The sequence below is a fragment of the Uloborus diversus genome, chromosome 10, assembly GCF_026930045.1.
Source record: "Uloborus diversus isolate 005 chromosome 10, Udiv.v.3.1, whole genome shotgun sequence".
Classification (NCBI taxonomy): Eukaryota; Metazoa; Arthropoda; class Arachnida; order Araneae; family Uloboridae; genus Uloborus; species Uloborus diversus.
The window spans coordinates 104,594,598-104,621,027 of NC_072740.1; positions in this window are offsets into that span (position 1 = coordinate 104,594,598).

The window sequence follows — 26,430 nt, forward strand, 5'->3', positions numbered from 1 at the left end:
ATCGATATTTGTAACATAGTATCATTTGTAAATTTTAATTAACTTAAGAATAGAGAATTTTGAGGAAAAATTAACTTACAGCGTGAATTTGAAAAGTGTGAATTTGAAAAGCGTTATTGAAAAGTGTGGCCTCTATACTCCTCCTTTCTACTGCGATACTGTTGATAACCATCAATATCCGTAACATAGTATCATTTGCAAATTTTAATTAACTTAAGAATAAAATTTTTGAGGATGAATCAACTTACCGCGCCATCTATTAAGAATTTACAGAACCAAACAATCAATACATATTAATAATGTACAATAAACATTTTATTCGCAATAAAAAATTATAAAAACCGCCCTATCTTTTAAGTTGGACCAAATTACAGATACGTATGAAATTTGATAAAAATCGGTTCAGTAGTTTTGGAGTTTACCCCGAACAAACATCGTGACACGAGATTTTTATATATATAAACTAGAGCCCCTTGAAAAAGACAGGCTGACTTATCCGACATTTTGGTTCCAAGACAGAATTGGATCCAACCTCGTTTCTAGTATTTATAAATACGTCATAATATTCGCTGGTTGCTAAGTCGTAAAATAATTGATGATAAGTTGAGTAAAATGTCACTTTAGGTAAATTTTGAAACATAACTTCGTTTACAAATTCAGCTAAAATGTATCGGGAAATGTTTACGGTAATAAACCTCATTTTCATACCTTATTTGTTTTTAATTTGTATTAATTAAATTGTATTCATCCACAGAATAAAATAATCAAACATCAATCGGGCAACACACCTAAAGTTTGGACACCAGTTTTCTGCAATGAGGCTTTTGTACAAATGTTTATTTTTTTCGCCCGATAATTTTGGAACCAAAATGTCGGATAAGTCAGCTCCCCTTATATAGGAGCCTTATGGCAGGCTAGCTAAGCACATCAGGCGAAATTCTTACTGGCGTGTTTAACTAGGCGATAAAGATCATATGAAAAAAGTGAAGGAGGGGGTCGACTATTATTGTCGATTTCAAATTTTTCCAAATCATTTTTATCACGTTCTCAACATCCGCACTTAGACTATTAAAAAAAAAACGCTCACATAATTCAGTCCCTCTGATACAGATTTCAGAGAGATTTCCTCGAATCAAACGAACATCCTTACAGCTGTACCAGGCCTGAGAGCGAAACACCTAATACAGAAGGTGAGAATATCCTCACGCTGGTAGTTATAAATTTTCAATCTATATAAAAGTCTATATTTATGAAACTTGTATTCATTCAAGAAACATTTCGAAAATATTCTTTTTTTCCTTAGAAAAACTGGTGTAATCTCGGAAGTTTCGTATTTTTTCCCGATTAAACACCGGAAAAAAAAAACCGTTGTATATATAAAACTATTGGAATATTCTTACAATAAGAAGATTAAGAAGAAAAACATAATAAATGTATTATCTGCAGCCTCTTCCAGTAACAACTTATCTCTGTAGAAGCGATAAGAATTATGTATATGAAACTGGACTTAAGTCAAGACATTACGTATAGGAGTTTACTCTATTTTACTAAAAGATGTCAAACATTTGTTTGGCAGCCTACGTAATTTGCTGTTAGCTTCTTGTTATAATATGCTTGTTAGATTTTCTGGGTTTTACCCTTAAAACTGTCCAACCCTATAAAACTTTAATGCTGATGTGTTTGTGATAATACCTTTTTAATACCGTTTTTTTTTAAATTAGAATCATTTTAGTTTTAATCTGTCTCGACTTATTTTTTATTTTTATTAATTGAGACGTTATTAAATGGAAAAATAATATATTTTTTAACCAAGCTGCTAACGTGTTTTTCGTTTTTTTTGTGGAATGCTAAAAGTAAAACTCCTCATAAGGTAAAAATATAATACGAAGGTATGTGACCGCGTATTTCTGATAAAATTTAAAGCCATTTAATGCAAACCACTTGCATTAAAAAGACTCACTTATTCAATTCTTTACATTCTTACGCTTATATAAATATGCGTAAAAACAATATATTCGCTATTTTTTTCTGACAAATAGTAATGAAAAAACTTAAACGACTTTCATTTTTAAAAAAATAGTTGTTTTACTTAGCCAAAACTATTAACATCGCGAAACAGTTCTTTTCATTTCGTTTACTAACTGCAATCATATACAATACGCCATATTCTTGACACGCCTTGACTAAAACGCCACCATTGTTGAAATCTTCCATTGTTCTAATAAGTTATTATAGTACCTTTTGTGTGCAGTGTAACAAAATTCCGAAACGTTACTAAGTATTTATGTGTAATGTTTCGGGATTTCAATGATTTTTATCATTTTCCTAGAAATAGCAAGTATTATTGTCAAGTTGTCCGAATGCAGACTTCTCAGTTGTAAATATTTTTAGCTCCAAGATTAACTCAGAGTATTTATAAGGTGTATCGGTTTCTGTTCGATTACGGCTCGTCCAGACCGATTATGTTTCCAGAGGGAGCGAATAAGGCCATTGTACTACGTAGTTTTGCAAGAATTTCAGTGATATCATTGATTTTTACTAGCAATTCTGGCTTACCATTGACCATTTTTGCAGAACTGCTTTTAAATGTCTTGATAAATCAGGAAAGAACCAATCTGTTATACTGTCCCTGCCCTATGGTTCCTATATACGAGGGGCTGACGTATCCGACACTTTGGTTTGATAAATGCCGGGCGAAAAAAATAGTATTTGTACAGTCATAAAAAAAAACGAAACACTCGTTCGTATTCGCAGACTATTGACACTAGAGACATGTGTAAGGTGTTATTTTTTCAGGAATAATGTGTTCTAGATAATTATGTTCATAAATTGTTGTTAAGGGGTCGCCTTCATATTAAAACGAGCATCAACTTCAAAATTTTCAATAGGAACCCCCCTTTTTTATCACATATTTGTAATCAGCATCCATTTTTAACATAGTATACAAATTTTTGTTAAAAGTGATCCAGCCGTTACTTCAGATTTCAGTTTTGAAAAATCATTCTCGTAATGTTAAAACGTATTTTGATATTTTTACACATAACACATAAACTAGACTAGGAACGGCAAATATTGTTTTTTTACATTAAAATATGAATCGGCCCAATACTAAAAACATCATTTACAACAACTAAAATGTAAATTTAGATTTTATATGAATTATGATATAATGTTTTGAAAAAAATATATCTGAAACCATATTAAATTTTAATAGAAAAGCAATTTAGGTGAGCTTTTATGTGGGAATCCAAAATTTGAACTCAAAATATTCAGTAGTTTTCGCGCTATGCTTTAAAATTCATTTTTTCCCGTTTCAAGGGACCGTATACCATTTTAAAACAGAAATTATGAAAGTAAGTTTCTTCGTAAAAAAAGAACAAAATTGTTCAACAAAATAAACAAGCCAATTATAACGTGGGTTTTCTACATTAGAATTACGTCTATGAATTTTTTTTAATGTATATATTTATTTTCTGTCTCTGCAGAAGAACAACACAATATTGCAATCGTCAGTTTTTTCTGGATACCGTTTAAACGTCAATATGTAAATAATGCGAAACACTATTTCATTGCCTAATAAAAGAATATTTTACAGAACATATGCTTAATAAAAAGTTACACGCAAAATACTACTTTTTTTTCTGATTTGACCAATGCCTTTTGTAAAAAAAATAATTCTGAAAAAAGAAAATTAACATACACCATTCTTTCACAAAAGTCTACAATAAAAGCACATTGTCTTGCTTGTCATGTTGCAATAGGTAGTGTAGAATGGCTAATCTCAATGAAAATTTGCTAAAATGTAAAATTATTCCAATGTCTAAATCGGCGAAAAGCACTCGAAAAATAGCCGACAGCATGAAATTTCTCCTTTAACACTATCCATATGGATCAGTAAATAATATTTGCTCTTAGATCACTCTGCTGATTTCTACGAATTATTATTATTATTATTATTATTATTATTATTATTATTATTATTATTATTATTATTATTATTATTATTGGAAAGTGTTTGAATTCTTTTTAATGTGTTAAGATCTAATAGAGGACATGTCAGTCACCAGAGTGGCAGTGGTGGAGTTTAAATTCTGCACATAGTGTAGTTGTTGTGGCTGATTGTGAACTTTTTTTTTTTTTGACTTCGTCAAAGATTTAACAAAACAGTAATTTGGGCGTAAGATTAAGTAGTTTTTGTCTATTTTTAATTGTAATTTAAATACTATTTTTCTATTTACTTTCTCTGTCATTATCCGTGCATTTTACATTAAAATCTTTCTCGTAAGCCAAAGATTAATTTTCAAAATATTTTCTGCTTTTTTATATAACATAAAAAAATATGTAAAAAGAAAGAAAGTTATAATAAAAAACATTGTTATCAACTCCTGGATGCCTATCTTATTATATGCACGTGTTTCAGAAACGAATTTTTGAATATTGCGCTCTCTGATCTTTCACTTTAAGCAAAGCACGGGCGACACGGACCAACGTCGCGGAGATGAATGTTTCCCTTGCATTAATTACCATGCACGATAGGTTGGGTTATCCCCTCCGAACACTATCTGATTCTTCCTATTCATAGGCATGACAGTCCTGAACTAGGATCAAGCAGACAAGGAAGCTGATGTCATGTCATTGAGGCTGAGAGTTCACACAAATTGGTGAATAAAGAAAATTTATTTCACTATCTAGAGGCCGTAAATAATACAACAGATGAATTTACTTTACCTACCAGTTTGTTCGCACTCTCAGCTTGAATGACATGACTTCTGCCTCGAACACAATCAGCTCCGAGCCCAGACGCTCAAGTCCACAACAGTGACGAAATTGAGGCCTCTGGGTAGATCTAACCAGGTTGTAGGTATATTGCGCGTGGTTTTAGGATGGGGGCGACTGCTTACTGCCTGATACTATGGAAAATGTTAGCAAGCAAGTAATGCTTAGCTTTGTTTGCAATTGCAAAGTTACAAAATCCGAGAAAAGGTAAGAAGTCTGATTTCGGTTCACTTTGATTTAAGCTAAAGTAACTTTAGAATTTTAGTTACGGGTTGGATCCATCTCGAATCTCGTTGCTAGAAACAGCATTCGGAAATTACTTACCTAACTTGCTTTTAAGAGACATTACATGTTTGACCAAAACCGCTGATTGTGTTATGCTTTTTTAATAATACCAAGCATTGTGATCTTTCACATCAAATTTGGATTTTAAAAAAATTGCCGTTTTTTGATTAAAATGAAGCCGCTAGAACAACTACTGTGTTTGTCCACTGTGTTAATTCAAATAGCAAAACGTTCCCAAATAAAGTTCGAGTATGAAATGTTTGCGCATTAACGGGTATTTATATTCTCCTGTTTCTGTTTTAATTTTTTAGATTGATATTTGGTTCATTTTATGTATTGAAAGCAAATTTTCACGGAATAAACGGGCCTTGCTTTGCTCGAATCACCAATCTATTTAATGCTGCGTTTTCCCACGTTAGGCGGTATATCTTATATATATAAAAATCTCGTGTCACGATGTTTGTTCGGGGTAAACTCCGAAACTACTGAACCGATTTTTATCAAATTTCATACCTATCTGTAATTTGGTCCAACTTAAAAGATAGGATAGTTTTTATAATTTTTAATTGCAAATAAAATGTTAATTACACATTAATAGTGTGTATTAATTGTTTAGTTCTGTAAATTCTTAATAGATGGCGGTGTAAGTTAATTAATCGATATAACTCTAACATCGTTTGACCTACTACTAAAAACACTATAATGAGAAAAAAAAACCTCCGAAACGTTGCTTATTTTTTCCATATAACGTTTCGGGATTTTACAGGTTTTTATTCACTTTCTGAGGAAGTCAGTTATCTTTGTCAAAAAGTTTCCTGAAATGCTACAAATTGCAGATTTCACACCGTTGTGAAAAATATTTTTGTCCACCGGTATCAAGATTAACTGAACGTATTTATTTGGTGTAACGGTTTCAGCTCGATGCCGGTCAATCGAGATTGACTCAGCTCCCAATGAGAGCGAAAAGATGCCTGGATCAAGAAGCTATGCAGGAAGTTGCCCATGAGTTACATTCCAGCCAGCACTTCCTTTAGAATCTAGCTTAGCAATGATTGCATTAATGCTTCGAGATCTTAGTTGGGAAAGCAGGAAGGTTCCAGGTTATTATATTAAACCTACGTTAGGCTTCTCTGAAGTTGCCAGAATCGCAACTGGCTTTAACCAGGAAGACTACCGAATTCTTCAAAAATATTCCAGGATAATTTCTGGAAGGTTACTGAATTTAAGCGGAAAACATTAATTTTCTTTCTTTTTTTCGCCAGGAGATTTTTAATAACATTAACTCTTGCAAATATACTTTCGCAACAGAAAATTGCAGTGACAACTGCATCGTCAGGCATTGCTGCTACTTTTTTTAGATGGTAGACGAACAGCACATACAGCTTTAAAGTTGCCTATTAGATATTTATAACAAACTAAACGCAATATGTATCATTAAAGAAAAAACGCGGAATGGCTGTAGTGTTGCAAAAGAGTGCAATTACAGTTTGGGATAAGTATACTATGGCTCATGAGCAAAAAGCATTTATTCGAAGCACATCAAAGGATTATGTAAGATTTGAAAGGCAACGATAAACTTTTAGTACTATTGCCTGAATACTGTCTGGGGACTTCCGGCAGACAATACCAGTTATTCCGATGAAATCAACGGATGTTTAAAACAATAGTTTTTATAGCGTAATGTCGAGATGATGCGATTGACCACGAACATGCGAGTTCAAACGCAAAATTAGGTATTCGCACAAGTATTTTCTAAGCGATTTCTGGGTATTGCAAACATTGAAACTGAAATATATCAAAATACACAGTACATCAATTAGCCCGAAAAGTTCTGCACTGCAATTGAGACGAAAAATGAACCAATTAAGAGTGTATTCCCGAATAAAATATTTTTTTTTTATTAGGACCGCTTTTGTAGTCACGCTATTTTGGCAACAAAAAAGTTAATGTAGACACAATTAACTTTTAAATGCAACAGCTGTTGCCCGGTAATTTGAAAAAAAAATAAATAAATCGATACACTTGCTGATTAGAACAAATCAGTAAAGTTTCCAACTGAATTTTAAATTATCTGAACATACCAGGAATGACACTACACAATTTCCAGTTGAAAATTATTTCACGAATTAATATTCTCCATAATTTAAACCCACCTAGGTTTTTACAAATATACACGTATATTTGTCAAAAGGGTCACCGGAAATGTTCTTGAAGCAGCAATTTTATTGTAAAAGTTTAAAGGAGGAATCATCCTGCTACCATGCATTCTATTAATATCGTCAGAATCTCCAATACAGCTTAGAAGGCTTCATATTTCGCTTTGCTTAGCCTTCGCGATAACCATAAATAGATCTCAAGGCCAAACAATGGCGGTTTGAACTAGGAAAATAGGTGTTTCTCCCATGGGTACAACTACATGTAACATGCTCATGTGTGGAAAAACCATCAAATCTGTTCGTCTTAGCAAAAGAAAGATTAACATAAAATATTGTAAACAAATTAGTACAAAGATAATTTTCAATTTTAATAATTTAAAATAATCGAAACAATAGTTCGAAATAAATGTTTTCTACCTTATTCATTAAATTCCACTTTTATAGCTTATCAATTTATGTATAAACTGTGCATACAAAATCTGTATATTGGTTAATGCTTAATTTCAACATTCTGATAGTTTACTTACCACTTTCAAGTTATTTTGCACGTTTGGACGATGTAGAGCCCCTTGAAAAAGACAGGCTGACTTATCCGACATTTTGGTTCCAAGACAGAATTGGATCCAACCTCGTTTCTAGTATTTATAAATACGTCATAATATTCGCTGGTTGCTAAGTCGTAAAATAATTGATGATAAGTTGAGTAAAATGTCACTTTAGGTAAATTTTGAAAGATAACTTCGTTTACAAATTCAGCTAAAATGTATCGGGAAATGTTTACGGTAATAAACCTCATTTTCATACCTTATTTGTTTTTAATTTGTATTAATTAAATTGTATTCATCCACAGAATAAAATAATCAAACATCAATCGGGCAACACACCTAAAGTTTGGACACCAGTTTTCTGCAATGAGGCTTTTGTACAAATGTTTATTTTTTTCGCCCGATAATTTTGGAACCAAAATGTCGGATGAGTCAGCTCCCCTTATATAGGAGCCTTAGGACGATGTAAGTACACTGCAAAAGATTTCCGAAACGTTTCTGAGTATTTCCGTATAACGTTTCAGGATTTCAGTGGTTTTTATACACTTTCCAGAAATATCAAGTATTATTGTCAAAAAGTCCTCTGAATTGCTACACGTTGCAAGAATGCAGTTTTCTCACTATTGTGAAAAATATTTCTAGCTTCCAGTTCAAAGATTAACTGATCGTATTTATAAAGTGTATTGGCTTCAGTTTGATTATGGGCTGTCCAAGCTGATTAAGTGCCGATAGGGAGTAAATAGGCATGGACGACGTTGTTTCGCAAGAATTGCAGGCGATTGTAATGCGCGATACTTTCTTGCAATTCTGGCTTGACTTCGGCCATGTTTGCAATAACGCTGATGGAACTTTCAAATTAAATCAGGAAGGTGCCGAACGATTATACCTACCTAAGTTTCCTCTGATTTTCCAGAAACATGACTGGCTTTAAACGGAAAGATGTCTTAATTTTTTACGCGGCTTCCGGAATAATTTTAGGAATATTACTTAATTTTAGCGGAAAAAATTCCTGATTTTTATAAGGTATCTTAATGGTAGAAATTGGGCATATCAGCTGCCCGTTATTTTCTAGGAACGTAGATAGTAATGGTTTTACTATAGAAAATTTAGTTAGTTCCTACTTCGGGGAAACACGACCATTCTCATTCCCCAGTGATTTAAAATCAACGGAACTTTTTCCAGCTTTGTTAAAAATATTAATTTGATCGTACAAAAATAATTTCCATTCTCAGCCACAGCAACGCGTGGCTGGGTCAGCTAGTCTATATATATAAAAATCTCGTGTCACGATGTTTGTTCGGGGTAAACTCCGAAACTACTCAACCGATTTTTCTCAAATTTCATACCTATGTTTCATTTGATCCAACTTAAAAGATAGAATGGTTTTTATAATTTTTTATTGCAAATTTCATATTAATTATGCAATAATAGTGTGAATTAAATTGAGAAAATCAACTATATTTTTCAAAACGTTTCCTTGAATTGCTACAAATTGCAGATTTCACACCGTTGTGAAAAATATTTTTCTCCACCAGTATCAAGATTAACTAAACGTATTTAATAGGTGTATCGGTTTCGGAGCGATTACGGTTCGTCCAGATTGACTCAACCCCCAATGAATGCGAAAAGATATCTGAATTACGAAGCTTTGCAAGAGTTGCAGAGGAGTCACATTCGAGGTACTTGCTTGAGAGTCTGTCTTCGCGTTGGCAATGCGTGCATTAATGCATTGAGAGCTTTCTTAAAAAAGCAGGAAGGTTCCAGGCTATTATATTAAACCTGCGTTAGGCTTCTCTGAAGGTGCGAGAATCATAACTGCCTTTAACCAAGAAGACTACTGAATTCTTCAAAAATTACTCCAGGTTAATTTCAGGGAGGTTATTGAATTTAAGCGGAAAACAGTTATTTTCTTTTTTTTTTTTTTGCCCAAGAAATTTTTAGTATCATTAATTCTTGCAAAGATACGTTCGCAACAGAAAATTGCAGTGACAATTGCATCGTCAGGCATTGCTGCTACATTTTTTAGATGGTAGACGAACAGCAAATTCAGCTTTAAAGTTGCCTATTAGATATTCATAGATTTCGCAATGTATAACATTAAAGAAAAAAAAACGTGGAATGGCTGTAGTGTTACAAGAGAGTGAAATTATAATTTGGGATAAGTGTACTATGGCTCATGAGTAAAAGCATTCATTCGAAGCACGTCATAGGATTGTGCAAGATTTGAACGGCAACGATAAACTTTTAGGCGAAATTGTCTGAATACTGTTTGGGGACTTCCGGCAGACATTACCAGTTATTCCGATGAAATCAACGCATGTTTGAAACAATCGTTTTTATAGCGTTATGTAGAGATAATGCGATTGGCCATGAACATACGAGTATAAACGCAAAATAATCTAATCGCACAAGTATTTTGAAAGCAATTGCTGGGTATTGGAAACGGTGAAATTGAACTATATCAAAATATACAGTACAACAAATAGCCAGACAATTTCTACACTGCCGTTGAAACGAAAAGTGAACTAATTGAGAGTTTATTCCTAGATAAATTTATTTTTTTTAAATCATAATTGCCTCTGTAATCGCGCTGGTTTTGTAGCAGTTTTGTATTCGGTAAACATTCCCGAACAGACAGGAATATTTGTGGATCGTCAATTGTCGACTGTCGAATACATATCCCGATGCATGTCGCAAATTGTACTTATTGGTCGCACAAAGTTATTGGAAGTTGACACTTTCAAAGTCATTGGGGGTTGACACTTTCTAATGCAGGTTTGACATAAGGAAAAACAGTATTCGTCAACTGTTTAAAACAACTTTGACGACATAATAGCCAACACAACCATCATTTCTGTGGAGAAACTATATAACTTTTACGTTTGAAGACGTAATTCATAAAGTTTAACAAACACACAAATGTCTAAATCCAGATTTTACACCAGAGATGAATATGAAGCTTTAGTTTTAACTGAAGGTTTTTGCGTTTCAATATCAAATTTACCCCTTAGTTATTATGATATGCCGTCACTTGATAGTTGGGCCACCGACTTAGTTAACACCATTTTGCAACGTATAACAATAGAGCAATGACGCTGTCTTAGCTACAATTATTGCGAATAATGAGCCATTACTGACGGCTGGAAAAAAAAAGCTCCCCATTGATGCTGAATAAGCCTATACAGTTGTTGATGAAAACAAAGCAGTAAACATTCCAACTGAATTTTTAAATTCCCTGGATACACCAGGAATGCGACTACACTATTTCCGGTTGAAAATTGGCTCAACAATTTATTCTTTTTCGCGATTTAAATCCACCTAAATTACGCAACGGTACACGTTTCTTCATCAAAAGTCAACAATTTTGACGGGAAAGTTTAAAGGAGAAATGTTTGTGTTGCCACGTAATCCATTAATAGCGTCATAATTTTCAAACACGTTTGAAAGGCTTCAATTTTTGATTCGTTTAGCTTTTGCAAAGACCACAAATAGATCTCAAGAACAAACAATGTCTTCTTTCGGTTTGGACTTGAAACATAAATATTTCTCTCATGGACAACCATATATCGCCTACTCACAAGTGGAAAGTTATCATACTTTTCCTATTAGCAAAAGACTGGTTAAGCAAGAACATTGTGCACAACTTAGTGCTTAGACAGTTTTCAGTTTTCAAATAATAGAAACAATAGATCGAAGTCAATGTTATCTACTTCATTGAAAAAATTTAATTTTTATATGTTTTTAATTTAGTTAGTGTATTTTGTAAAGAAGTTATTGATTAAAAACTATAGAGAAAGCAGAGGTGAATAAAATGCAGTGTAGAATCGAAAAGTGTGTGGTGGTTTACGCTTAGTTTCTACATTCGGTTATTTTACAACCAGTTTCGATATTTACTATCACTTTCAAGTTATTTTTGCTTTTTTTTTTTGGCCGAAATCATACTTACAAAATTTACTAAGCGTAAGTATAGTGATTTTTCCATAGAAAATTTAGTTAGTACTTACTGAATTCAATAAGTACTTTCTTCAGGCTGCACTGAAAAAAAAAAATCCGAAACGTTACAGAGTAAAAATTTTCGATACTTGCTTGCAGTTCTGGCTACGCTTTGGCTATGTTTGCATTACTGCTTATAGAAGTTTCTTAATAAATCAAAAAGGTGACAAGTATTTTTTTTATTTTTTATCCCTTCCTAAGTTTACACTAAAGTTCCAGAAACACGACTAGCTTCAAACGGAAGATCTTCGAATTTTTCAAGACACTTCCGAGATAATTTCAGGAAGTTTATTAACTTTTATCGGAAAACTTTCCGGGTTTTGGCATGAAATGTTACTGGCAGAAATTGGCCGCATCAGCTGCCCATAATTTTCCAGGAACATTCATGAATCGTTTTTACATTGAATCACGCCCATTGTCAATCTCATATGTTTTAAAATCGGCTATACTATTTTAAGCTCTATTAAAAATATTTATTTGATTCTATCAAAATAATAAGTAAAAGTTTTTTTAATCGAACTTCTTTGCCACAGCAACGCGTGGCTGGGTCAGCTAGTTTTTTATATTTTTGTATGCGATATACCAATCTTCTTTCGATGTTCTTCGAAATTAAAAACGCGAATTCCATTTTACATCAAAAGGCCTTCTATTCATTTCAAAATAAACCATTAACATAGGTTCAATACATTTATTAAACATATTTACAGGTCTATCTAGGTATAAGGTTCAATTTACATTTCTATGAGGCTAATGGTTGAATGATTAAATAAGCAATCCAATCCTTATATATTATTTCTGTAGCCTGTTTTTGGTTTTTACGCCAAATTTCCCGCAATTCTTGATCGATTTCTTTGATTTATGGCTAATTTTATAGCTTATGGTGCTGGCTACTGACGAAAAATAGACCCAAGGTCTAAAAATTGTTTCTTTCAGCCGAAAAACCTGTTTTAAAGAACCAGAATAAGGTTTTCGGTCAAACTTATAACTTTAATTTGCGCTACGACCGACAGAGCTGAGTAGCTTGATCGGCAGAGCGTTCTCTTCGTAATCAGGAGATTACGTGTTCGGGCCCACGTCCGGACAATCTGCAACAAAAAAATTAGAGAAATATGGCGTATTACATAGACACTGAATTAAATGAATAACAACTATGAGGGAGTAGAATAAATGAGAAGGAAATGCTCCTTGCTGATATGAAAACATTCAGTGATTTTGTGCTAAATTACTTCGAAATAGCACGTATTTTTTTTTTTTTTTTTTTGAAGCTTTGGCTCTGGAAAGAAAATTAAAGCATAATGTAAGCGAAAATATAAGTAACAGGTTTAAGATTTCAGACTACAATAGAATTGTTTTTTGTTCAGAAAAATAATAATAAATCGTATATTGAAATATATATTCTTCTAATGAGTTTTTGACTCTTTGTACAAATAAAAAAATTACTACCTCAATTTGAAGGGTAAAATATATATTTTTTCTTCTTTTTGCAAAAAAACAAATAGCTTATCACATTTTTACTACATTCGAAAAGCTACGCTTAAAATAGAGCATAGTTTAATTTATTTTGTATTTTAACCGTGCTGTTAAATGATGAACACATGCTGCCATCTAAGCCATAACGGTTCAAGCAGCCTGCGGTAACAAATAGTAAACATTTTCAAAAATATAAACATTTTAATTCAATATCTTATCTTATATATTAATCCCCTCTCATTTTAAAACTTATCAGGCTGGCCAATGACGGTCGAAAATTCAAGTTTTCGAAATCGCCTCTTGCTGTTTCAAAACCTTGATGCTGCGTGTAGTTCTTATGCATTTTTTAAAGCAAAGTTCTAATGCAGTTTTCCATTTTTTACGTCGCTTTCGGCAAAAAAAAAAGCCTTTGTGTGTGTTCATATTTTAACAAAGCTTAACAGCACTGGACTTAGTTGTTCGTTTTTATTGATAAGTTATTTTCGGTAGAGCGTTCGGCTATAAACTATCTGAACTTCGGGCAAGCTTGGGCTGTCCGACATAATATCAAATTTATATTAGTATTAAGCATTACATGTGCTCATAACATACACACCTAATAAAATAAATGCAGTGGGAATGCTACTTGGTGTTTTGACTCCTTTATGCAGGCTACAGTTATCATTCGGATAAGTTGATTGTTAATCGAACTGTGTTCTTTGACTACATCCAGACCACTCAACATAATGTAAGCATAAAAAAGTATTAGATTTACCTAAAGAAATCCCTTTTGTGCAGAAAAACATTTTTATTGTATGCTAAAATGTAGATGTTTCTAATAGCAGTGTTCGACCTTTTGTACAAATGAAAAAATACTGCGCCCGATTAAAACTACGAGTTTCACTCAGTAAACCTTTAATTTTTTTATTCGCGCGAATACGATATAAAGCATTAAAAGTATTATCAACTTCATTAGCAAGAAATTATTTTCTACTCCTCTGCTTTCTGCTGAAAAAAAAAAAACATTTTGTCTACGTTCGAAAAATTACACTTAAGAACAGACTCAGTTCAACTGGTTTTGGTTTTGAATTTTAAGTGTTCGAAGTTAAAAGAGAAACATGTGAGGGCATTTAAGCCGTAACGGTTAAAGCAACCTTCTATGTGAAATAGTTCAATATTCAAAGATAAAAACACTTATTTTCAATCAAATTTATTACTTCTCTAGAATGTTTGTTTCAATCGCTACGTGAGATCTTCGTCATTCTTTAATCAAATTCCATGCTTTGCGAATAATTTTAAATCGTATCATGCTGGTTAATGACAAAACGCAGATGCATGATCTTATTATTATTATTATTTTTTTTTTGGCAAAAAGCTTTTTTGCTGTTTTTTACTACGCATTCCTTCAATGAATAGCTTTCGAAAAGGAAGGCGCAATTGCTAGATTTGTTGGGGTGTCGGGCTGTCAGAATGGCGCCAATTCGAATACGTGCCAATAAATATCTCTTTAATGTTTCTTTTTTTCCCGTCAGATGCTGACATGTGCAGGACTGTATTTGATACAACCTGTTTTTTCACATGCACAATTATTACTTTTTCACGAGTCACCACTCAGCCACACTTTTAATGACATTTCTGTTTGCATTGAAAATATGTACGATTAAAAGGGGAGCTATGATCAAATTATCACAACGTTGTATTTAACGAGGTTTTGTTACTGATGTCTTTAAATTACATGCCTTCTCTTCTGCGCTTACTTTTTTTTCGGTTCTTCTTCATAATGTTCTTCCTTTGAAATTCTTAAAGAGCGAAATGCCTTATGAAACGATTTGAAGCACAGTGCGGAGTTCCGCACGGGTCAACTAGTAGGTTCATATTATGAAAAGTCAAAAAATTCCATTACTTTCAGTAAGTCATTATTTTATTTATTACATAACGATTTATACGAGGGACCCGCCAGTCCCCATCCGTCTTTCTAAGGTTAATACAGACAGACAAAAATCAGTAAATATTTTACTGTTTTTCAAAAAAAAAGTTTTCGACCCTAAATCTCCTCGGCGCAACATTATCCTCCAAAAAGTACCGAATTGCGACAAAAAAAGGTAAACTTAAAAAAATAATGAATTGAGCTGGCTCGTTCTTAGTTTACATTCCGCTACTTGATAAGCCGTGACCTTGAAAGTAGCATTTTCAATGTGGTGACGGTCCCTAAATCGTTTTTCGTTAATAACTTCTGTTCTACTGCACGGAATGCAATGGAATTTCGTACACGGGTTACACTTTGCTGTCTAAACATAATTATCTAGCCAAAAATAGGGGTTCCTATTTGAAAATCAAGACTTAGTGCTAATTTTACTTTGTACATGGTCCTTTATCAAAATTTTACCTACGTTGTTTTAAAGAAGACTTTAAACCATGTCAGATGACACCTTTCTTTCCTTTCTGGCATGTATAATAAGTTTTAGATATGTTGCCTGATTGATGATTGATTATTTTATTCTATAGAAGAACTCGATTTATCTAATACAAATTAAAAACAAATTAGGTGCGAAAATGAGGTTTATTATAGTAAACATTTCCCGATGCATTTTTCTTGAATTTGTTAACTAATTTATCTTTCTAGATTCACCTTATGTGTCATTTTACTCAACTTATCATCAATTAATTTACGACATAGCAATCAATGAATATTATAACATATTTATAATTACTAGAAACGAGGTTGGTTCCAATTTTGTCTTGGAACCAAGTATGTCGGATAAGTCAGCCTGTCATTTTCAAGGGGCTCTGCCCTGCCAAAGATTACTCGACAGACACAAATGGGGTTAAACGGGAAAATTCCCTATTTCTTCAGGAAGGTTACTGAATTTTAGCGCAAAATGTTCCTGGTTTTTGCGAGATATGTTACTGGTAGAAATTGGTTACACGAGCTGCCTGTAATTTTCCAGGAACGTTTCAGAATCGTATTTACAGTGTGTATGTATTTACAATGAAGGAAAAAAAAACCTAAAAAAAGATCAACCAAATAAACATAGCGTATTTGAATAAATTATCCCTTTGTCTGTTCGGTTTTTGGAATTTTCTTCAACACATGTGTTACGGCTAAATAAATGGCTAGTACATCACACTGTAAAAATGATTCAGAAACGTTCCTGGAAAATAATAGGCAGCTGATGTGCCCAATTTCTGCCAGTAACATATCTCGCAAAATTAAGTAACCTTTCTCAGATTATCCAAAAAAATACAGAAATATTCCCGTATGAAGCTAGTCGCGTCGCTGGAACTTCAGAGTAATCTTAGGTAGGGATAATATTACAGTTCCCAAAGCTGTACTGCAAACGCGGCCAAAGCTAAGCCAGAATTGCAAGTAAGTATCAAGCATAACACTTCAATGCAATTCCAGCAAGCTACATAGTCCAAAGACTTATTCGCCCCCTTTGGGAGCTTAAATCAGTCTGGACGAGAGGCGATTGAGTAAAAGCTGATACACGTTATAAATACTGTCAGCTAATCTTTAAACTGGGAGCTATAACTATTTTTTACAACAGAGAGAAGTCTGCATTCATGCAACTTGTAGCAATTCAGGAAATTTTTTGACAATGATACTTGATTTTTCCAGGAAGTGGATAAAAACCGTTGAAATTCCGACACGTTACACGAAAATACTCAGTAACGTTTCGGAATTTTTTTACAGTGCATCGTGAAAAGCTCATTTTATAGTTTCTATAAAATGGGCTTCAAAACTATAGCAGTTTTTAGTTTCGGGAACAGAAAACTGTCGCTTGATGACAGATCAGGGATCAGGCGAATGCGAAGGGCGATCAAGGATGCATATCTATTTCCTGTCCCTGAAACTGTAAACTGAAATCATGATTGTTTTTTACACTGATGTATGTAAAACAGAATTTAAAAAGTCTCTGCATATATATATATATATATATATATATATATATATATACTTCGAAAAAATACTTTAAAACATTTTACAAAGCTCATTTTATTTTCACTAGAAATGTTATTTTAGATCACACTGAGTACATAATTACAACTTACACTATCTATTAAAAATTTTTGCTATTTTCCTTCTAAATGTTTTGTTGCGTTCGGCTAATTTCCAGGATTATCAATCGTTTTAAAAACCTTTGATTGCAACGTCGGACCAGGCCAAACTCTGCACCTCAGAGTCAGAGGAACGTAAGTCCAAAAATTGCAATTTTCTGTTTATCAGTACGTTGTATGTAGAAACTTATTCCGCATCGAGCCATGTGAACGTAATTCTTTAAAAAAAAAATTCTTTTATTTTTTTACCAGGGTTAAAAGAGCGCGCTACCCATCCATCGCAGAAAAAAGTTTTTCCTCTCTCATGTCAAACTTCCATTATGTGACTCACGTCCTTCTGGCTCTAAGGTACAGAATTTTTGTTGAGATATATTCATGCATAACCGTATCTTTTACATGAAAATATTTTTCTACTGCACATTTTAGAAAAAATATACGCAGTTATTTGATTCAATATTAAAAACGTCAATTTTTTTTCCTTTTATACATTTACAGCAATGGAATTGTACATGTAACATTTTTGTTGTTTTTTTTTTACTAAAAGATATTTATATGTATTATTTATGTTTTTGACCAAAGGTTTTTTTTTTTGAGTACACTTTTATCATGAGCTGAAGAAATCAACGAAATGATTTCATATTATCTAGAGTGTAGACATTTATGAAGCTGTGTTACTGTTGCTTTAAAAAACGCCTATGCACAAGCAGTTTTCGAAGGTTCAAAACATCAAATAAAAAACAAATTTGAAAAAGAAGTTATTTAGCAATTAGACATGTTATTGCGTCATAAATTTTTATCAGTGATTCTTTTACAAAAATAGTTTGACCACAAGGATGGCCCCCAGAAGTCTCCACATATTACACCTTGTAACTTCTTGTAGTTGGGCTATTTAAAGTGACGCATGCAAATATATCGTCCTACTCATTTGACCCAGTTAAAAGACGCTTTATCCCACCTTATGTAACTCGTAACCCTCTAAAATACTTTTTAATCCCAGATAGTGTTTTTCATGTAGATTGTTGTAATTCGTACAAATATCTTAAATATTTGTTATATTGGAATACTTGATCCAAAAAAAGCTGCATAAAAATATTATTTCCTTAAAATCACTCCGATGCCACCTTTTGGTTCGATACATATCACTGATATGTATTTTTTTTCCATGTAAACAAAACTCCCCCGTGTTTTCTTGGCATCTCTTTGAAAACCACCTTAGCGTTTTATTGTAAGTAGTTCAATAGTAATTAAATTTTAAAAGCATGCATTTAATAAAAACGGGAAATAATATATTTAGCGTTTATTTGAAAAAATAATTTATACAGCTATTTATTTCTCATTCATAAGATTAACTCTTTGAATTTTTAAATTATTTCCAATTTCTGACTAGATATTATTCAGATGTGGGATAAATTTAAAGGAAATATTTTACTCGTACTGTAGTTTTATGCTTATTTTATTTGAAACACTATCTTTAAAATATTTCACTTTAGACGGAAACGTGCAACGACTGAAAAGGTAGCATAAGGGTCTTTAAGGACTTTCTCAAGCCAAAAGGTGCATAAGAGAGAGAGAGAGAGCGAAATTTTAGAAAAGATGTACAGTCATAGAAAAAAAGAAACACTTTCAATTATTCGGCCATAATGCATGCCAGAAAGAAAAGAAGGGTGTCATCCGACATGGTTTAAAGTCGTCTTTAAAACTAAGTAGGTAAAATGTTCATAAGGGACTGTATACAGAAATAAATTGGCAGGAAATCTCGATTTTTAATTAGGAAACCCTATTTTTTGCTGCATAGTTATGTCTAGACAACAAAATGCAGCCTGAGTACGAAATTTCATTGCATTACGTGCAGTAGAACACGTTATTAACGAAAAACGATTTAGGGACCGTCCCAACGTTTAAAACGCTACTTTCAAGGTCGCGGCCTTTAAAGTAACGGAATGTAAGCAAAAATCGAGATTTTGTTAAAGTTCTCTTTTCTTACTATTTTTTTTTCGTAGTTCGATACTTTTTGGCCGAAAAATGTTACGCCACAAAGCGATTTAGGCGATATACTTAATACGCGATTTTCGACTTTTTTTTAATTTAAATTATTTACTGATTTTTGTCTATTAGGGTTAACCTTAGGAAGATGGATGGGGCCTGATTGGTCCCTCGCATAAATCGTTGTTTAATAAATCAAATAATGAATAATTGAATACAAGGGAAATTTTTGACTTCTCATAATATAAACCTATTTGATTGCTTATTTAATGATTCAGCCATTAGCCTCATAGAAATGTAAATAATGAACCTTAAACCCCCAAAAATGATGTAAATATTAAATATGTTTGATAAATGTATTGCAACTATGTTACAGGTTTTTTTTTTGGAATAAATAGAAGGTCTTTTGATGTAAAATGGAATTCGCGATTTTTATTTCACAGAACATCGGAAGAAGTTTCGGACATCGCATAAAAAATATAAGAAATATACCGCATAAATTAAGAAGATGCAGCATTAAATAGATTGGTGACTCAAGTGAAGCAATGCCCATTTATTCCGTGAAAATTTGTTTTAAATACATACAATGAACAAATATCAATCTAAAAAATAAAACAGAGACAGGAGAATATAAATACCCGTTAATGAGCAAACCCCGCATACTCGAACTATATTCGGGAATAGTGAATAAACACAATGGAGAAACACAATAGCTATTCTTGCTACTTTTCTGAAATCAAAAAACGGGAATTTGTTTCAAATCCAAATTTGATGCGAAAGATCACAAATCATGATGTTATTAGAAAAGCATAACACAATCGGTGGGTTTAGTTAAACATGTACTGCCTCTTAAAAGCAGTATAGGTAAGTAATTTCCCAATGCTGTTTCTAGCAACGAGATTCGAGATGAATCCAACCCGTAATTAAAAAAAAAAAAAAAAAAAAAAAGTTATTTTCGCATAAACCAAGGTGAATCAAAATCAGACTTCTTGTCATTTCTCGGATTTCGTAACTTTGCACTTACAAACAAAGCTTAGCATTATTTGATTTTTTTCTGAGCACCATATACTTGCAACCGAACATTTTTTGTAGTATTAGTCAATAGCTCGTCGTACCTATGCTGAAACTACAAGCAAAATAACAACAACCAGGTTAGTTACATTTAGTTTTGAAAATTCTCAACTCAAAGAGTAATTGCACATAAGTACTGCACGTTCAAAGTTAAAACCATGGCAAACAAAGAACATTCAATGGGAAAAAAATTGGCAAAGAGAAAAATCGAAATAAAAATATTTTGGAGAAATATTCTTCATGATGATCGTATTTAAGCATTCAAAAGGATATAATTAAATAATATAACATACAAATCTGTTATCAGGAAATATCAGAAAGGAATTTCAAAAATAAAAAAAAAAGAGGCATGTAAGAAAAGTAAGTTTTTCGAAGAAAACTGGTTAAAGAGGTTAAAATTCAGCCCGGAATTAAAAAAGACTCACCTCTTAGTAGAATATACAATATTCGTCCTACTAGCCAATAGGAATTTTGTCACTTAAGAATTTATTTAGAACATTTTCGTGGTCCAACATATTTCCAAGGTCTTTTGACAGTTAAAGGACCTACCAAGCTATCTATGTATAGAACTCGGTCTTGTAGAGGGAGACAAAACTTGGAAACCAACTCTATTTGAAACATATATTTTTCTGACTCTGCAACTAAACTTAGAAAATGGTTTATAACTATTTTAATTTTTATGACAACTTTAGATCAAACTGCTTTATTGCAAACATTTAAAAAAGATCTCTGTGACGACATATAGCAAAGAGAGCGTCAGCAGAAACACTAAGAGTGTCGTTCAATGTCAAATAATATAAACCAAAATCTTGTTTAAAAAGAAAACGAAAAAAGGTAAAATTTGCCATTGATACGGAAACTTAGTAGGGGACTTTAGTTTGCCACCGCCACAGAGAATCAACGAAACTAGTTCAATAAAAACAAGATTAGTCTACGAAAACCAGGAACGCAAATTACTGTTTTTAGCTATACCCGGTGGAACTGGAAAACTTAATAAATTCAATATGAGCCAAAAATCAATCAGAAGGCTTACTTTTGCGATTTTTTTTTTTATGGAACTGCGGAGACTTTACTTAGTGGTTCAAAAACTGACTATTTCACTTTTAAACTGCTTTGAATATCTCCCCAGAAAGACTCCTTATGTTTTACAACAGAAAACTGGAAATTGGGAGAACTTCTTCAAGAGGTTATTTCATAATGTAGGACGAATTTTCGATGAGTCACCGTTTGGGCTATAAAAGGCGGAGATAGAACCCTAAAAGGATAAAAAGATTCAGACAAAATTATGACAGGTGTCACCTTCGTATTTGACTGTGACTTTCATCAAACTCTTCCTGTGGTGTCCTAGAGGAACGCGTGCATATACACTTCAATCCTTATTAAAATCGTTACTATTTAGAAGCCCTTTACAATCTCTGTATCTTAAGAACAACTATAAGAGTTCGTTTAGGAGATGGTGGTAATCATTACTAATTTCTTTTATTACAAGTAAGTAACGAGAAAATTCCTGCAAAAAGACATATTATCAAAATATATGAGTTAGGAAATTCTAGAGGGGCAATAATTTTTGACAACATGTCCGTGCAGCATTCACATGAGCTCCTTAATTCCCTTACCTCGTCCTGTCTTCTTTTCATGCTTTTAAAATTAAACCCGATATTCCAAATATTTTATTGGGCAACTTTAATTTACCTTTGCTCTGCAATGGAATTTAAACAAAATCACTACGGAAATCAAAATTACAACGGAATAATATGATTTGGAGATATCTGCATCTTTCCATTTTCAGTTTAAGTGATTGGAATTGCGAATGAAAATTTTTTATGCAAAAACCATCTTCAAATCTAAAGTTCAAACGCACAATTTTACGATACGTAGTACAACGGTGAATACGAAAGATAATATTGTTCAGTGAGATATATATGTTCGTCTCTCTTGATCAGTAAATTAGGTAGATCAATTTGTTTCAAATATAATAAAAACCGAACAAAAAATGTTTCTTACTATCAAACTTTAAACTAAAAGTTTCAGCATAATATTTTTTAAAGATATATATATTTTTTCAACTGAACAAGGTCAGGACGGGCCGCTAGTACTTTAAAAATATCTTCAAGCATGTTTATATATCGTTGTGCATGAATTGTTCTATTTCTAAACCATAATCCCAAGATTAACTGCTCATTTTAAAGCTTATCATGTTTGCTAATCCCAAGATTTTACGGCTTTTTTTGTGAAAAAAAAACATTTTTTTTTTCTGTTTTTATCTCACTTTACTCCATTCAAAATCGAAGATACATTGCTCGGTTGGATGGAATGTCGTGCTGGTAATGAGATGGGTGTCAGTTCGAATCCAGGGCAAAAAACTTTGGTTTAAGGTTTTTTTTTTTTTTTCCTTATGCAGAAAACGGGCAGAGACAGAAACATACCGTTTGTTGCATTATGCTTGGGATAACAATAATTTTTCAGACAGACTAACTTTCAAAATTAGTTACAATGTTCCTTTACAGATGGCGTTGCAGGCATTTAGAAAAAGCTGCAGGTGTGTCTTGAAAATTTACTGTGCAAATTTACCAAACATATTGCTAAAAAACAGTAATTCTGTCGTTGTCCGTTTAGTTTTATTTTTTTTCCTTTAAATATACTGGTCATTTTGGCGATATTACATACTGTGTTACCTTTTAAAATACCTGCAACGCAATCTGTTGAGGAACATTGTAACGTTTTTTTTTAAGTTTGTCTGTATGAAAATTTACTGTTTTCCTAGGCCTATTGCAACAAATCGCGTTTTTCTATCTCTACCCGTTTAGTTTTTATTGATTTTTAAAACTGACCGGTCACTTTTGGGACATTCTGTATATATATACAGGGTGTTCCGTTTTAACCTGCGAGGCCTTTATTTTCCGCAACCGTTAGTCCTAAAAGTATACTTCCATTTGCAAAAACGTTCAAAATCAGATGCAGAGTTAAGGTATTGAAAGTTAAAAATAAAAATTTAAAAAAAGTCAAAAAAATACAAAATGTGACTTTTTATACGGGCCTCCCCCTAACTTATATTTAGGAAAATAATCTCAATTGAAAAATAATTCCAGCACAAAAAGTTTGAAACTGGTACGACCAATATTCACCGATATATGAAGCGCAGCGTTTTGTGACTTAGACCAATTTTCACTCACCGTCAATGGGGGAAAATATAGCAGTTAACAAGTGTTTAAAATGATATGCGTGCATAGAGTGTATGTTTTCAAACTGTTTGTGGTTTTGTAGAGTTTTTACGTATCACGGCATAACGTTTGCATTTATTTTTGAATAGCAATGAAAAATATAAAAACCTTGTTTTTCTTACTTGGACGGCCTATCATTCTTCTGAAAAGGCGATAAGTTCCAATCTCATCTTCTGTATGGTCGCTTAAAACTTTGAACTGGGATATCTTCTTTGAGTTTTGGTCGCACAAATGTCAAGTTTTTTTTTTTTTTTTTTGTCAGCAATAGTTTTCAATGGAGATTATTTCTCTAAATATTAGATAGGGGACCTGGGGCCCGTATAAAAAGTTTTTTTTAGTTTTGATTCAAACTTTCGATATCCTAACTCTGCATATGGTTTTAACATTTTTGCAATTGGAAGTATACATCTAGGACTAGCGTTTGCGAAAATAATGGTTTTGCAGGTTAAAACGGAACACCCTGTGTATATATGTATATACTTTTGGTTTGAGAATAAATAATAAAGTGGTGGCACAGTTTTTAATAAAACTTCTTACTTCTCTGATATAGGCTCCGAATTTAATTATCAGTAATACGTGGTTTTAAGGTTCAGAGGTGCTAGTTTTGTTTGATTTCCTGCAACCAAAACTAAGCTATTGATAACACGCCAAATTGATATTTTCGAGAGAAAAAATATATAGATAGCAAAGAATGCCAAGTATTAAAATAAGGGGCGTTGTAAGAAAACCTGCTTTACTAGTTCTTTTTCAGAGAAATTCAACAGTATGCTGTTTCCAGTAAACTGAAAATGAGAGCAAAAGAGATTTCACTGAATTTATTTTCGGATTTGGAAGTGATAGGCATGAAGGAGAGAGATAAATGATGAATTCCGACAAGAAGAAGGCTGCAAGCAGATTATGACTACTTGTAGCCGGAATAATTATCCGGATGGAAAACGAAATAGTCGAGACGTTTGAGGAGGATCATATAATAAAGATGAGACGCGTCTAGACATTGGGATTGACAGTGAAATAATAAAAATTTTGTTACTGCGTTTAAATAAATATTTTAAATAGTTTCAATCGTGTTATGAAGTGTTGAGTAAGAAATATCAATATCACATGATATTTACTTGGAATATAGATATTTTAATGGAAGAGATATGTTCAGTTTTTATTTTTTTTTTATTTGCAAAGAACTGCATTCTGTATCAACGTGTTTCTGTTTAAAAGAGAAAATATTTATAAAGGTACAAACATTTTAATACGTTTGAAACAATCTCTACTTTTCATTTCAATCCAACTTTTCTGCAACTAACACAAAAACAAAAAGAGTCTTTCTCTCAATTTTAAATGGTGACTTAGGGGCTGTAAATGTCGCCCCGTTTTAAATTTATAAGTATGTTTTCCTTTGTGTTATGTGTCATAAATAACGAAAACTTATTTAATATACATTAAAACATAGTTGCAGATAATCCGAATGTAGATATGTTTCACGGTGGATGTAGGGGTGAAGTGTAAGTCTCTTCAGCAGTTTTAATTCCCAGTTTTCTTTTATCGTACTAATAAAACGATTGCACGTAATTTATTTAAAATAGCAAAAATGGTTCAACTTCGATATACCTTACACCTGATTAACGGAGAATCAAATTATATATTCGATATCAATTTACCTTCTACTAAATAAACTATGTTTAAGTGTTGTTTTAAAATATGAGATAGGTAATGTTGATTATGTGGGATGCGATGTCATGTTCTTCAGTTGCTGTCAGGCAGGGCAGACGAAATAGCAATAACCATGATGAAAATAAACATTTAGGCACAGCAGACGCATTAAGTTTTGACACCACCACGTCAGTTACTTAAATAATAAAAGGTACTCATGTTTTGTTAGAAGAAAAACGGGGTAAAGATATCTTGTTTCAAACACTCTGCTCTACCATACTGTAAAAACAACTCAGAAACGTTGCTGGAAAATAAGTAATATCTGATGTGCCCCACTTCTTCCAATAACAAATCTTGCAAATAACAGGAGCGTTTTCCGCTAAGATTCAGAAACCCTTCTGAAGAATTCAAAATATCTTCGGAGTTATCAATGAAAATTAACCTAAGTTTTAAAAAATAGCCGGAAACTATCTTTAATAGACAAGAAATCTCTGAAAGCAGTATTGCATTCGAGGCCACAGCTAAAACAGCATCGCCAATAAGTGTCAAGCATCTCACTTGTCCGGAATTCTTGCAAAGCTATGAGATCCAAAAGTAGTGATTGCAATGCCGGTATAACAGATACCGAATACCGGTATTTCGAGCAATTTTGCAATTTTGAAATACCGGTATTTGCTGAGGTAAAATACCGGTATTTTCGGTATTAGATGAAAATGATAAATAGTTTCCGCATTTGAGAATATTCAATTCAACTTATTAAATATCTACTTGTATTTTAAATGTACATTTCTTTTTCCATGATACAGAACCAAAATCAATAGGGCCGTAACTTACTGAATATACCTGCCTTGCCTTCAATATTCGAGTTGAACCGAACCATTGTTTCGGTCACTCGTCTGGTCAGTGCTAATTCTGTATTAGCTATTAGTTTGTTTGGCACTCTTGGCTTCCTTAAGAGATTTTCCGCCTCCTGCTCGGTCACTCCTATGCCGGGCTGATGAGTGCTAATAAGCACGAAACTGCAGTCCTCGGCTGGAATTGACTGAGTTGGCGGTGGTTTTCATGCAAAATCAATCTATTGATGTAAAAATTTGGCTTCAAAAGCACGAACTACTAGTAAAGAAAAGTAAAGGAAAGATTGCAAAATAATATTGTTATTACTTGATGGTGAGATAAATTGCATTTTTGTTCACTTTTGCGGACTATAATTTCATTTTTTCCATTTTCCTGATCACTCGCTTTCTTTTT